Source organism: Schistocerca nitens, chromosome 4 (assembly GCF_023898315.1).
Source record: "Schistocerca nitens isolate TAMUIC-IGC-003100 chromosome 4, iqSchNite1.1, whole genome shotgun sequence".
NCBI classification, from domain to species: Eukaryota; Metazoa; Arthropoda; class Insecta; order Orthoptera; family Acrididae; genus Schistocerca; species Schistocerca nitens.
The window spans coordinates 27,295,220-27,308,401 of NC_064617.1; positions in this window are offsets into that span (position 1 = coordinate 27,295,220).

A 13,182-nucleotide genomic window follows, 5' to 3' on the forward strand; every position below is an offset into this window, starting at 1 on the left:
CGAATTTACTCTGGAATTTACCCTTCATTCGAAGGACGTGGATCGTATCTTTGATCTTCCGTCGTCTTGTGTCGGGGCCGAAATCTTCAACTTCATAAGTAATATCAGACAACTGTCTTACAACCTAATTCGGTAAAAAGCAGCACCTGAGGAGCTTCTCAGACAGACCAACCTTCAGCACAGGAGGGAGGGTCCAGACGAGGTGACCAGACTGGTAGACAACAGGGCGGTGCCTCTGGTCATACCTTCGGCGATCGTTTCCTTGAGCCTGCAGCGTGCGGAGTCGAGCTAACTGCCGAGCTTCCTCGGCTCTGGTTAACACCTGGCCGATGTAGTCGGCGTCCACGTCATCAGGATGTAACGAAAACACAGTGTCCATCGTCGTAGTCACCTCACGCCCAAGCACCAGGAAAAATGGCGTAAATCCTGTGGTGTCTTGTTTGGCGGTATTATAGGCAAACGTCACGAAAGGTAGCTCCTCATCCCAGACGCTCTGCTCTACATTGACGAACATTCATAGCATGTCGGCCAAGGCGTTCAGTAAGCCCAATAGTTTGCGGATGGTAGGCAGTTGTCATGTTATGAGTAATGTTGCACCGACGGTTTATCTCTGTCACAAGATTCGATTGAAAAAAACTTTCCCTCGATCCGTAATTAGCGACCTTGGGGCACCGTGTTTTAACACGATGTCTTCCACGATGAATTAGGCTTCCTGGGATGCTTCGGCTGTTTTCACGGCTTTTTTAATGGCATAGCGTGCCAGATAATCAGTGCAAACAATAATCCATCTATTGCCACTAGCAGACGTTGGAAATCGTCGGAGGAGGTCAATCCCAACACTCTGGAAAGGCGTTTCGGCTGGATGAATTGGTATGAGTCGGCCAGGTGGCATATGAGGAACTGCCTTTCTCCTCTGGCACTCTCAACAGTGCGACACATTGTGACAGACACTACTAAATAAACCTGACCAGAAAAATCTCTTTCGGATTCTATCGTATATCTTAATAAACCCCTAAATGTCCGGCCTCAGGTATGTCATGCAATTTCTGTAGAACATCTAAGAGCATGTGTTTAGGAATCACTGGTAGCCACCTCTAACCAAACGGATCAAAGTTTTTCTTGCAAAATAATCCATTAACTACCTTAAATTGTCATTTCACATCCTCTGACCGATTTAAGGCAAGCGTAATTTTAGATATCCTGGCGTCTTTTTTATGCTCAACAGAGAGATCCTGGAGTGCAGCGAGACAGTCACTATCTCATCAACGTCTTGCACAGGGTTTGTTGAGAGACAGCCGGCATATTGGTGTTTTATTCCACTTTTGTACACTATGGTAATGTCATACTCTTGAAGACGTAGTGCCAACCTGGCGAATCGTCCTGTTGGATCCTTAAGACCTGTTAACCAACAAAGTGAATGATGGTGTGCAACAACTGTGAATGGCCTTCCACAGAGATACTGTCGAAATCTGCACATAGCCCAGATCACAAGACATTCCGGCCAGAACACATTCAGTATAAGTACAGGTACAGAACATTACAGTACAATCATTCTTCACGTTGGCGATACTTCTAGAACGTACTCGAACCGAATATAAAAATTAAAATTATACAATTCAGGTGAGTTTTTAACTCACGACGCTCCACGCAACAGGACATTTTGTATCATTACCACTACACCACGGTGTTACTGAGCTTCTTTTGTGACAATGTTTTCATGTTTGTTTGTTTGACTGATTATATGTTACTACATGCAGTTTAGGAATCTGGTTATATAGGAGAACGTGGGTAAATATTGTGTCAGTATTTCGTGTTTCGAACGTTAACCCATGCTTCTACGTGTAGTTAAGAGAGAATGACTGTGGCAGATGACGGTGGTGGACAGGGAAGGAATGAGTCACTCAGTAAGCTGCGAAATTAACACGTTGGCGTCTCACACGGTTAGGAGATAAGCGAAAGTACGGAAAGTAACATAAAGGATCCGTTAGCTACAGGTGGAGACGAAAGTGAAATGCATGACGGTCTTGCTGGCCTGCCTGTTTCATTGAGGATACCAGTTACTCAGTAAGAGATGTAGCGACACTTTTGGAATACTGATGAGGTAACGTCTCTTGCATGACGATTGCGGTGTTTATTATTTGCCTCTGACACAATATTCTCTCCGCTAACGCACATTGATTGTATCCGTGGCTGGCTAGTAGTTTCTCTGAGTCTCGTTACGGGATTCAACGAGGTGTGGACGGCAGAGCATTTCTAAGAAGTGTCACCGATGGTGCTCCTAATCCTCCTTCAACTCTACCCACTGAGCTACTGGCGTTAGTAATTGATTCATTACTCAACAATTGCAATAATTTTGAAACAGCTGAATAAAATTTCCGGAAGGCGATTGAACGACGTTAACAAATGGTTCAAATGGCTCTGAGCACTATGGGACTTAACATCTGAGGTCATCAGTCCCCTAGAACTTAGAACTACTTAAACCTAACTAACGTAAGGACATCACACACATCCATACCCGAGGCAGGATTCGAACCTGCGATCGTAGCGGTAGCGCGTTTCCAGACTGAAGTGCCTAGAACCGCTCGGCTACAACAGCCGGCCCAGCGACATTAACAGGTTGAAAGGGGTTTTTAGGTTACCGACGAAAAGACAGACAAAAATTTCAAGGAGATAAGATAAAATTTAAGGAAGGAAGACGAGAAATGTGACGCGCGTTTCAAAAGTACTGCAGAGTGATTCAAGGAACGTCAGGACATATTAGGAGGCTAGAACCACAGCTAACAGGCCACATACAAGTGTGTGACGAACTAGCGAAAAGATAACATAAAAATATCGGGAAAAGAAGAATCTGAACAGGGAACGAAACAGGTCATTCAGGATCGGATCAGAATTTGCGAGAATAAATTAGGCACGGCAACTAAAGAAGGGGATAACACTACCATCGAGTTACATGAGGGCGTTGATAGCATTAAACAATGGAGGGGCGTAATCACGATGTTCCACTGGTTAAGAAGCAAGTAGAAGAGTCGTTAGCAGGTAATGACGCGAGTTTGGGTAGTGCCGTTACAGTTAAGTTAAAATATCAAGAACATGAAAGATTAATAAAACTTGAGTGGTTGGGCGGGGGGGGGGGGGGGGGGGGGTAATCTTCGACAGTCGGAATTGCCGGAAACGAGATCATATGAAACGAAAGAAAGGAAGCTAAAGTTAGTTAAAGTGAACAGACAGAAGTAGGCGGTAGGGTCACAGCTGCTCAGGAAGTTTCAAACCAAGTTAAAGAATGTACTGAAGTACGGGGAGTTACAGATCTTAAAGAGGAAGTGGTTACAGCATCTGATGAGCATACAGCACAGGTTACCCAGAAGCTAGAGGATGTAGTTCAGGTAGAATTAACAAATCAGACTACGGAGTATACTGAGGTGCAGGTGCAGGAGATAACACACGTTAAAGAGGAGAGTGTCTCTGGATCTCAGGTGCTGCAGTACAGGCTAGCCAGAAGGATGGAAGAGGTAATTCACTTTTAGTTAATTAATGATGAATCGGGTCTAACAAGTGCTGTGGTTTTAGGAAAGGATCAAGAGAATAATTGTAGAGAAATACTTAATGAAGTAGATGAGGTTCTGTCTGTTGTGGTTTTTAATCAGCTGACAGAAATGAAATCTGCAGCTAGTAAATAACACTTAGAACCAGTTTTAGAGTCTCATGTAAACATTGCGGACGAATTGATGAACTAGAAAGGGAATTTGTTTAAAATAACGGGCTACTATCAAGGCGAGAGCAATTTGAGTAGTACTGTAATTACGGAGAGCAGTAGAGCTCAGTGTACAGGGAAGTCGATGAGTTAGTGAGAAGTATTTCCATATGCGTAACTGTTGTTTCTAATGACAGATCCATACAGTGGAATGCAGTGGGGTACAGCTAAAGGAAATGAGACATAAAGAAGGGAATTAATACAATGAGAACCTTCCGAGCCCCAGCGTATAACTGTAGAGTGATGAGGCAAGATTAGCCAACGGCCGAATGTCCGATTTCGCCATTAGACGAAATGCAGTCGTAGGAAATTTCTTTGTGCGTTAATAAATAGTAAACAGGGGAAGTTTAGGGATTAAACAGGTAGGAAGTCTTTTGTACACTAGAAGTGCATTATGTAAGTTTCTATGAGACCAAACAGTTGGGGTCATCGGTTGTTGCTCTGTCATCGAATGTTACACGACTAGTCAAAGCTGAAATCGCCCTTGTCACATTGTAGTGCAAACCAGGGCATTGACAACTTTAGGAGATCAAAGTTCCTGGAAGGTAAGTAACTAAATTTCTGGATTTAGTTCTTCCTCTCTTATATGGCGTAGCTGAAGACCACTTATAGTCATTCTTACCTAGAAGGATGTTTGAGTTGGAAGAACTACCATGACTGTTATCATCGTCTTCTCCACTCTCTTCCTTATCTGATGCTTCCTAGATTTCGACAAATTCAGGATCTTCATCAGAATCTAATCCTTTTTAAATGAAATGTCGTCCTTGTCCAATTCATCCATAGGTGCGTTATATATATTGTTATCTGTTATGAGTCGTTAACTCATTGTCGCTGAAAAATAAAATAAAATAATATATGGCTACATTGAAAGGAAACAGTTACAAAGTTACACACAATGTAAATTTCAGTATTGTATACTTACCTAGTTATTATTTTAAATCTGCATAAATCAGCTACACGGAACGCACACTGGGGTAGTCAAGAGGCCACGGACGTTCAACAATCCTTACAGCATGACATTACCGCGACAACAGCGCAAATGTTTGAGTTGACATCACATACATGTAGGCAGCGTTAGCAGCCTAACGTACACTAAGTCTCAGTAAATTGTAGCAACATACTCTTTCCAATACACAATAAAAGTTACGCTGGAGTCCGTATTGCGAGGAAGCCACATTAGGCGCCATAGTCACGCTGACCTCACGCCATTTGATGTCCATCATTCTATGCACGAGTGGGAGACCTGCTAATTACTTAAAAAGTGTATTCAGGGATCCCACTGCAGATGAGTGGTATCAGGTAAGAGAAATTGATTCCCATGGACAGTGATTTGAATCTCATAAGGACAATTGATTAAGAACGTATTTCAAGAAGAAGTACCTGCGCCCTCACTGTTGAGAGTTGGTAAAAGACAGTGATTATTTTCTGATGTTTTCGAGTGTTCACCATTGATATGTTGCTTGTGAGATGGAGTTACAGTGCAAGCCAGGGCGAGTGAGGTGGGAGCGAATGCATTCGTACCATTTTGTAGGATTCATCCTCTCTGTGTGCAACAGTTTTAGCAGCACACAGGCACACACACACACACAGACACACACACACACACACGCTACCTGCAACTAGAAGTGGTTTTAAATTCTATGACTCTGATGGACATTTGATGACGGGACTGTGGAGCTTGCGGGACTTGGAGTGCAGACTTCCTGTGTATTTGAACCCTCTTTGATGTCCTATCCTCTGACGGAAATCCGATTAGGCGTGCAGCTGAAGGGTGGGCTCAGTTTACCACATAGCTAGTTCTAAACAGGTATGATACATTCGCATTGCGCCAACCAAACATGAGCTGTCCTTATGTAGTTGCAGATGGCTCTGAGCACTATGGGACTTAACATCTATGGTCATCAGTCCCCTAGAACTTAGAACTACGTAAACCTAACTAACCTGAGGACAACACACAACCCCCAGTCATCACGAGGCAGAGAAATGTAGTTGCAGATGTCATGCCATTGTAATTTACAATGTCGAGCTGAAGATGTCGTAAGGAAGTGGCCAAGAAGGACACCTCCATTCCAGATGCATGCAATGCAGAATCACAAAGTTCCTCCTAGGGCTTGGAAGGTCACGACCATCAAGATGATGCTCCCACTGACATCTGACAATTTTGTTCAAAACAACCCCTGACTGAAGTCCACACTGTCTCCTAATATGAACCACCGCTGTCTCTGGCAGCATCGCAAAGTGTTGCAGACGAAACGACATCTACGCCCTTGGCAACTCCTACACCTCCTGTATTGCGCAGAGTTGAGTAATCTCCTGCAGAGGGATAAATCTCGATTGTATGGTTGTGCCTAACGATGCTTTTGTACCTGACTGTCGAGACTCCGAAGCGTCTTTGAACACTGAAGGTCATGTGCACAAGCAATAGCAGCCTCAGAAATGATGGAAACACCACATTGCCCCGTCTGATACCCGCAGGACACAATCCAAGACAATGAGAATCCCACTTAAATGGGTCATCTCCCGATGGACGATTCCAGGGTGGAACCACAAGCTGTTCCCTCTCAGAGATAAAAGCACCACCACACGCACACAAATACTGCTGTTACAACCCATGAGTGCTAATCGACAGGGGTACTGGATGGGGATGTGCCGCCTATTGGAGTGACAATCCTGTATGCCGCTGCTCTTCCTGCCTCAATGGGCGCCCCAGTAGCCACAATTCTGTAATAAGCTTACAGGACTGGCTCAGTCAATGTCGACACCACTGGCGCACCTGTCAAACTACAATTGCACTACTAAACTTTAATGGCGTCGGTTCTCGATGTTTCCGTCCTGCAAGAGGTTCAGCTAGAGATGTTTCCAGCTCTCTGTGGCCATGTTCCTCGTCCCACACGTTGTGCTATCAGTGGTAGTGGGACTGCCATATCTCTAAAAGAAAGCACTTATGTTGGCGAATTGGCTTACCTATCGTCGGCTAGGGTTCTTGCTGTGATCTTCCATGGGGTCCAAGTCATCGGGAAGGCCAAACGAAGGGAATACTTACGATTCTATTCATAAGAGGTCGCCGTTTTTGTTTGTGGGCTGATACGAGCATATCATTCTCGGTGTAACTTCATGTGTCCCACAAGGGCTAACATACCAATTATCACTACATGCCAGGAACTCAATCAATCAGCGTGTGCACTGACAGCTTGAGTTCCTGATACGTAGTAATAATGATTGGGACTGCATGAATAGTTATCCACACTTGAAGCTGAGTTACGGCCTACAGCCTTACCAACCATACCACACAAATCTCCACTAATCTCCTCCAGTGCCAGTATTTCACGATTCTCTGCGAGCTGTCAAGCCTTGCCGTGTCTATTCAGTGACAGTATGAAACTGAAAAAAGTTAAGGGGAAAATACTTTCGATTACACATGGCTGCATTGGGAGAACAATGGTACGTGTGAGATGTAAGGGAGGTTATGAGGAGAATGCCATCCATCCAGCATATATCTGTGACAAGCTGCAGTGTCAAAGAATGGTGGCACACGGAGTCGATATGGTGGATGGTCTCCAATTGACGTCCAACTATGATACTGCAGGCGCCTATGTGCGCCACTACAAACTGATTTATGTGACTGAGCACTAGGATATCGCAGAAAGCTATAATGTCCCCCACTCATTAATGGGAACCATTCACAGTGCACCTGTGAAGCTTCTTACTGCGAACATTAAAAACTGATGACTTCGCTGCAGCTATTCATAAGGAAGTGTGCGGCAGGCTGGAGTCGGTCGTCTGCTTTCTCTCTTTCACTTATCGATAGTCCACCTACCTCGACATGCTTCTTTCCGACGTCATTTCACTTTGTAGTATTAGATACGTGCTAGGCAGTATAAAGCAGCGTTGATGAAAACACAACCTAGTACCTACCACACAGCGGCCGCGTAACTGTAGTTGGAAGTCAGCTCCCGAAAGTTCATTTTTAAAAAATCTGGCGTCTATTTGCAGAAAGCATTTAAAATTGGATCGAATCTGCTTTTTATTCATATGGAAACACATGAAATGGCTATCAAGTCCGTATTTAATATGGTAATGCTCTATAATTCAAAGTTCGCTGTCTGTACAGCATAGTTTCACTCGAAAAGCAGCCAGAATTTTCGCAAGTCCGACCCAAATAATTTTCACGTTCTACCAGGTACCGACCCAAAACTATTCGCAAATTAAACATTCGGTTGTTTCAGTGCTTTTCTTCGAAAGAAGTGTTCGCCAAAGTATTCGGTAGAGAGCATGAAACATGCCACACGGAATTGTTACTGCGACCAGAAAGTTCACACGCTCATAACACTCAGACTATTTTAGAAACACCAAACTCTCATTAAAATGTTTGTAACTCCAGTCGCTTCAGTCACGAAATATCCGAACCGCAATTGACTCACAATATCTTCATTTTCAGAGTATTTTTATGGAGGTGTTATCCGTAAGCCTGTTAGCAAGCGACTATATCGAAGTATTCAACTCATTGCCCACTCCACTATTTTCGTGCTGGAACAGCTCCATTCTGATTGGCTGTTGATCTAAACGACAAATCAGAATGTGCCTTCCACATCACCCTCAAGGAAAAACTTGCGTTATCCGACAATGATCTCACAGTAATTAACGTCATTGAAACTTAAATTTCTAGTATACTGTTTAATGAAAGTAAGCGAAGTACGAACATTCTCCAAACGGATAAATAAACTTATTCCGCCTCTAACTTGCATTCTGGCTGGTTTCATACAAAGGCAAGCTCACATCGTCATATGTCATCTTAATCGTGGTTTCACCATAATTTTCCCACGGTCTATTTCTGCAAGGGTTTACGAAAAATGACATATTAAGTTTTAACTGATGTCCCACATACACCCTCTACCATTCACACGCACTCACAAAATAAAATATAATCAACTAATCATTTTGACCGATTTTTGTATTACGTAGTGCCAGGTAACTACGGTTTCAAAAATAATTATAATTAATTGATTTTTATGGCACTGATAATTTGTAACGGCTTCAAATGATGATAATGACAGTCAGTCTGTTCCTGTTCCCAACTTGGCTTTAAAAGACAAGCGTTGGTTTTAGGGCTTTTAGGTAAATTTAATTATCTCCGGAACTATAATAGATAAAAATCTGAAATTTTGAGAGCATCATTCCATTAATATCAAAATGCTATGTAACAAATTTGAACAAAATCGGATAATAACTAATATGGTTCATTTAGATTCGTAGCGGGTGTGAATCTTCTTATTGACTGACTGTTACGCTATGCAGTTCTCACTGCAGGCAGCGTCAGCAGCGCTGTGAGTAAACCGACAAAGCAACGTAGCCATCCGGTGGGCCCCGTACCAGGCGGCTGCGTGGCTTACTGCAACGAATGTTACCTCGTAATTACTTACTACGTTACACACCCCCTAAGAACCTAAAATTAGTTTTAAGTGCATTGAGGTTCATACAACGGCAATGTTACTACTGATTTCTTTAACTTAACCGACAAATTTAACTATTGGATGTCTAATGAAAATTACTCCTACTTACTTTTTTCGAATGAATTAAATATCAAAATTATATTACAGTTTTCTTTTTCACAATGTTACATCAAATTTCAAAGTCTTGGTCTTGATAGCGAATAACAAAATTGATGAATAAATTTTCTCCTTCAGAAATAATATTTTTTGTACCTAATTCCACTTTTTAATGTTTTTCAGGAAAAGAACAATATTTATCGATCCATTTACATTAATAAATATGCAAGGTTCCCTCGAAATTAAATTTTACTTTGAACAATTTCTGCACAAATTTCTATATCGTTTTGACATGAAATAAACCATTTAATGCTCTTTACATTTGCTGTGTTAGCGTTCTTGAAACCTAATATATTATTATACAAACAATTCGCCTTGACCAGCGTTATTTCACAAAATTTTCTAGCTGGGTAACCCAAGCTTTAATCATTGCTGTGGATTAAATGTTACTTTTGTTAAATTATTCTCGCTTAGGGGAGCGTCTTTTTTACATATTTAGAAAAAACACTTTCTGTAGCAGCACTGGGTATTACATGTTTTTTTCACACTTTACTTTGGTTGCTATAAAGGCTCTTCACTGTGATACAATGTCCAGTCATGGGTCCTACACCTGGTTTCCTATAGTCTTGTATCATGTTCTTTCCAAATTTCGTATCTACAAAATAAAGCATGTCTAAAGGATATATATATATACATATATATATATATATATATATATATATATATATATATATATATATATATTAATAAGTCACATTACATTATTTTTTCCAGTGTACCTTATTACATCACTTTCATTCCACATTCATTTGTGTTAGTCGTTAGTATTCATAAACCTCCAAAAATATCTTTCTTTTACCTGTTCTCTTATTTTCAGGTGGCATTTACTCTCTATGTACATTTTATATACCTTACTTAATACGATAGGGAAGTAGGAAAGAAAATAGCAAAAAAGTTCCGAATGTTGAAGAGTTAGGTTGACAATACGAAACGAAAAGGAAATAATATTGCCATCAACTTGGGATGCCAAGAATGCGCATCCTTTGAGGCCAGTTAGTTACTACCGTCCCCATCTTCCTTCTGTATTTTTGTCAAATTCGATAATGCCTGTTTTTTTTCGTCAATTCTTATTCGGATGTTTTCTACCTAAGAAGGATCTATTTCCTTCATTTCGCCATACTCATTATACCCAACAACATTCTCTTTCTTTCTGCAGTAATGTATAGGCATGTCACTTTGCTCATCGGATTCATATTGCCTTTTACCAATAAAAGGAATAGCTACTGTTCTTCCCTGTACCTCAATTACCGCTTCATTACGTCCAAAATCCACTTTTCGTTTGTACTTTTGTAAGAAATCTGCTCCCACCAGCATTTCCATGCTTAAGCGATTTATTATTAAAAAATTTGATCCAATTCTCCATCACCGATCCTGACAGGCAGCATAATTTCATGTGTAACTACTTTCTTACTTCTTTCTGTGGCTACAATAATATTTATGCCACTCACTGGCGTTATAACCACATCCTTATTAGCAGGGAGAGCATTTACGAAACCGTGTGACACTGCACATAAATCGGAACCACTATCCAGTAAACAAAGAACCTTCTCATAAAAAATAGTAATTTCTATTATAGGCTGTCCTGCAGTTTTTTCTCTTTCTTCACAGTTTCATCTACCAAATCTTGTACTACATCACATCTATTGAATCCTACACCTTCTGTGGAACTTACTCACATATTCATGGAGTCTTCTTCCTCTCTAACTGTGGCAGCTTTAATTAGTCTGTCCACTATGACAAATGAAAACACTTCTCCAAGCTCTCTCCTTGTTTAATGATAATATCAGATTCTGCAACCCTTCCTATTGTGTTGTCAGAATTATCAAAATAGCCCCCTACTTTCTCCACTCCTGTTCCTTTTTCATCACTATCAGAAACTACTACTTCTAATTCTTGTAAAACTTCCTCTGTCCTTCTATATTCTTCCTCAGGTACCTCTAATACCGTTTCCCCTATTATAGTGTTAATTCCACAGTTCACTTTAAGTCACTCATCTGCATTGCAGTGCTTTCTCACACTAACATCCTGTTCTGAATAGTTATTTTCTAACAGTTGTATTTCATTAACGTACAATCGCAGTGATGACCTTTTCTTTCGCAAAAATCTACTACCGTGAAAAACACAATTTTTAACAGTGTCTCTCTCCTCTGCCACATCTGTTTCTACGATACCACCCCCCATGATATTCCACTGGTGGCTGCCTTACACAAGGTTTCGCTAGCGGATTTAGCCTATGCTGCCGCAGCCTGCAAACGCTAGCTTCATTACAGACTGCCGTTAGTTTTCCCCCTATCCTACACGGTCATTGCCACTGATATTCCTTTCAGTCCGAGTTAGCGGATTGCTGCTGTATATATTCAAGGTTTCGGTCTCTGTCATTATATCCACTCCCAACAGGACCCCGTCCCTCTCAGTACCCGCCTCTGCAATTACTGGATCCTTGCACTCCTTTTTATTTACATGTACCTCGGTTCTGTTTTCATTTGTCTTAACGGGAGACCTATAATCCCTCCTGGCATTCTGCTCCTCCCTTAAAAGATTTTCTACCCTTTCAAGATAATAAATAAATTTATCGATATCATCCCTTTATTACATCAGTACAAATGCAAATTATTCTCTATCGCCATAATGATCTGTTCTGTCTCCACTTTAGAGCTTAAATATGACAAAATTGAGACCCATTTTTGCACAAACCTCTTAATGGTCTCTTTCCACGGATCATATTTTTCGCCTGACCAAAATTCGTTTAAAGCTTCCATCTGCTTCCGTTTGCCCAAATATTCCTCAAAAAATGCCTGTTTAAAATCCTCTATCTTCTCATACTTATCTACTGTCCAATTTGCGCACATTATAACTTCTCAGATTCAAATTTGAGGTAACGAAATCAATTTTTTTGCTATCATTCCATGATATGGGCAAAACATCCTCAAAATAACCCTAAAATTCTTTAGGATGTACATTTTTACTTGGATCGAATCGCAAAAAGTGCCGACGTGTCACATATGCAATTTCTGAGGATTCTACCACACCATTAGATATTATATAGCCGCTACTGTTAGTAACACTTTGATCTACTCTTTTGAGTCTACCACCATGGTTACGCAGTTGTTCATCTACAGCTGTACTAAGCTGATTTATGTTAGTTTCCAGGTTAGTAAATTTAGCAGCTACTTGCACACCAAATATCTCACACACATCCTATATTAACATACATTGAATCTGGCAAACCACTATCAAAATTAAATTCACCACCCACTACATCATCTGCATATATTACTTTCCCCTAATTTACCCCCATATTCCCGATTACCACAGCACGGTTATTATTTTCCGCCAGGTTCACAAGTTTCTTTACACACACTCGCACACACACACACACACACACCGAAAGAAGTAAATTCAACTTAGCTTTCTGGATCGTCGTCAGCACGGCGAGATGTTACAGCGGGCCCGTTCACCAAGCTCTGGCCCTGCATATGTAGTTTCTGGGTTCATACTTTGTCCACTGCTGCCAACTGCCGCAGATTCCCGGCTGCAGTTGGTCGTTGTCACGCGATGTTCAGCTGTTACTGACGTCGTCAGCCGCCTTCTCCATCGGTTGTTCTACTTTCTAAATCTTTCACTTCGGTATTGCTGTCCTTTCTGAGTCATCTTTCCCTTGATCACTTGGTTTCTCTTCCTTTCTACCAAAGTTTATTTATGCACGTGTGTATCTTTCTTTTATTGGGTTATTTATACTGGTGCTTTTAAAGTTCACATTCATTGATCTTCACATTTCCCGGACGCTAAATGCACCACTTGAGGCTGGATGGGATCGGTCGTCTG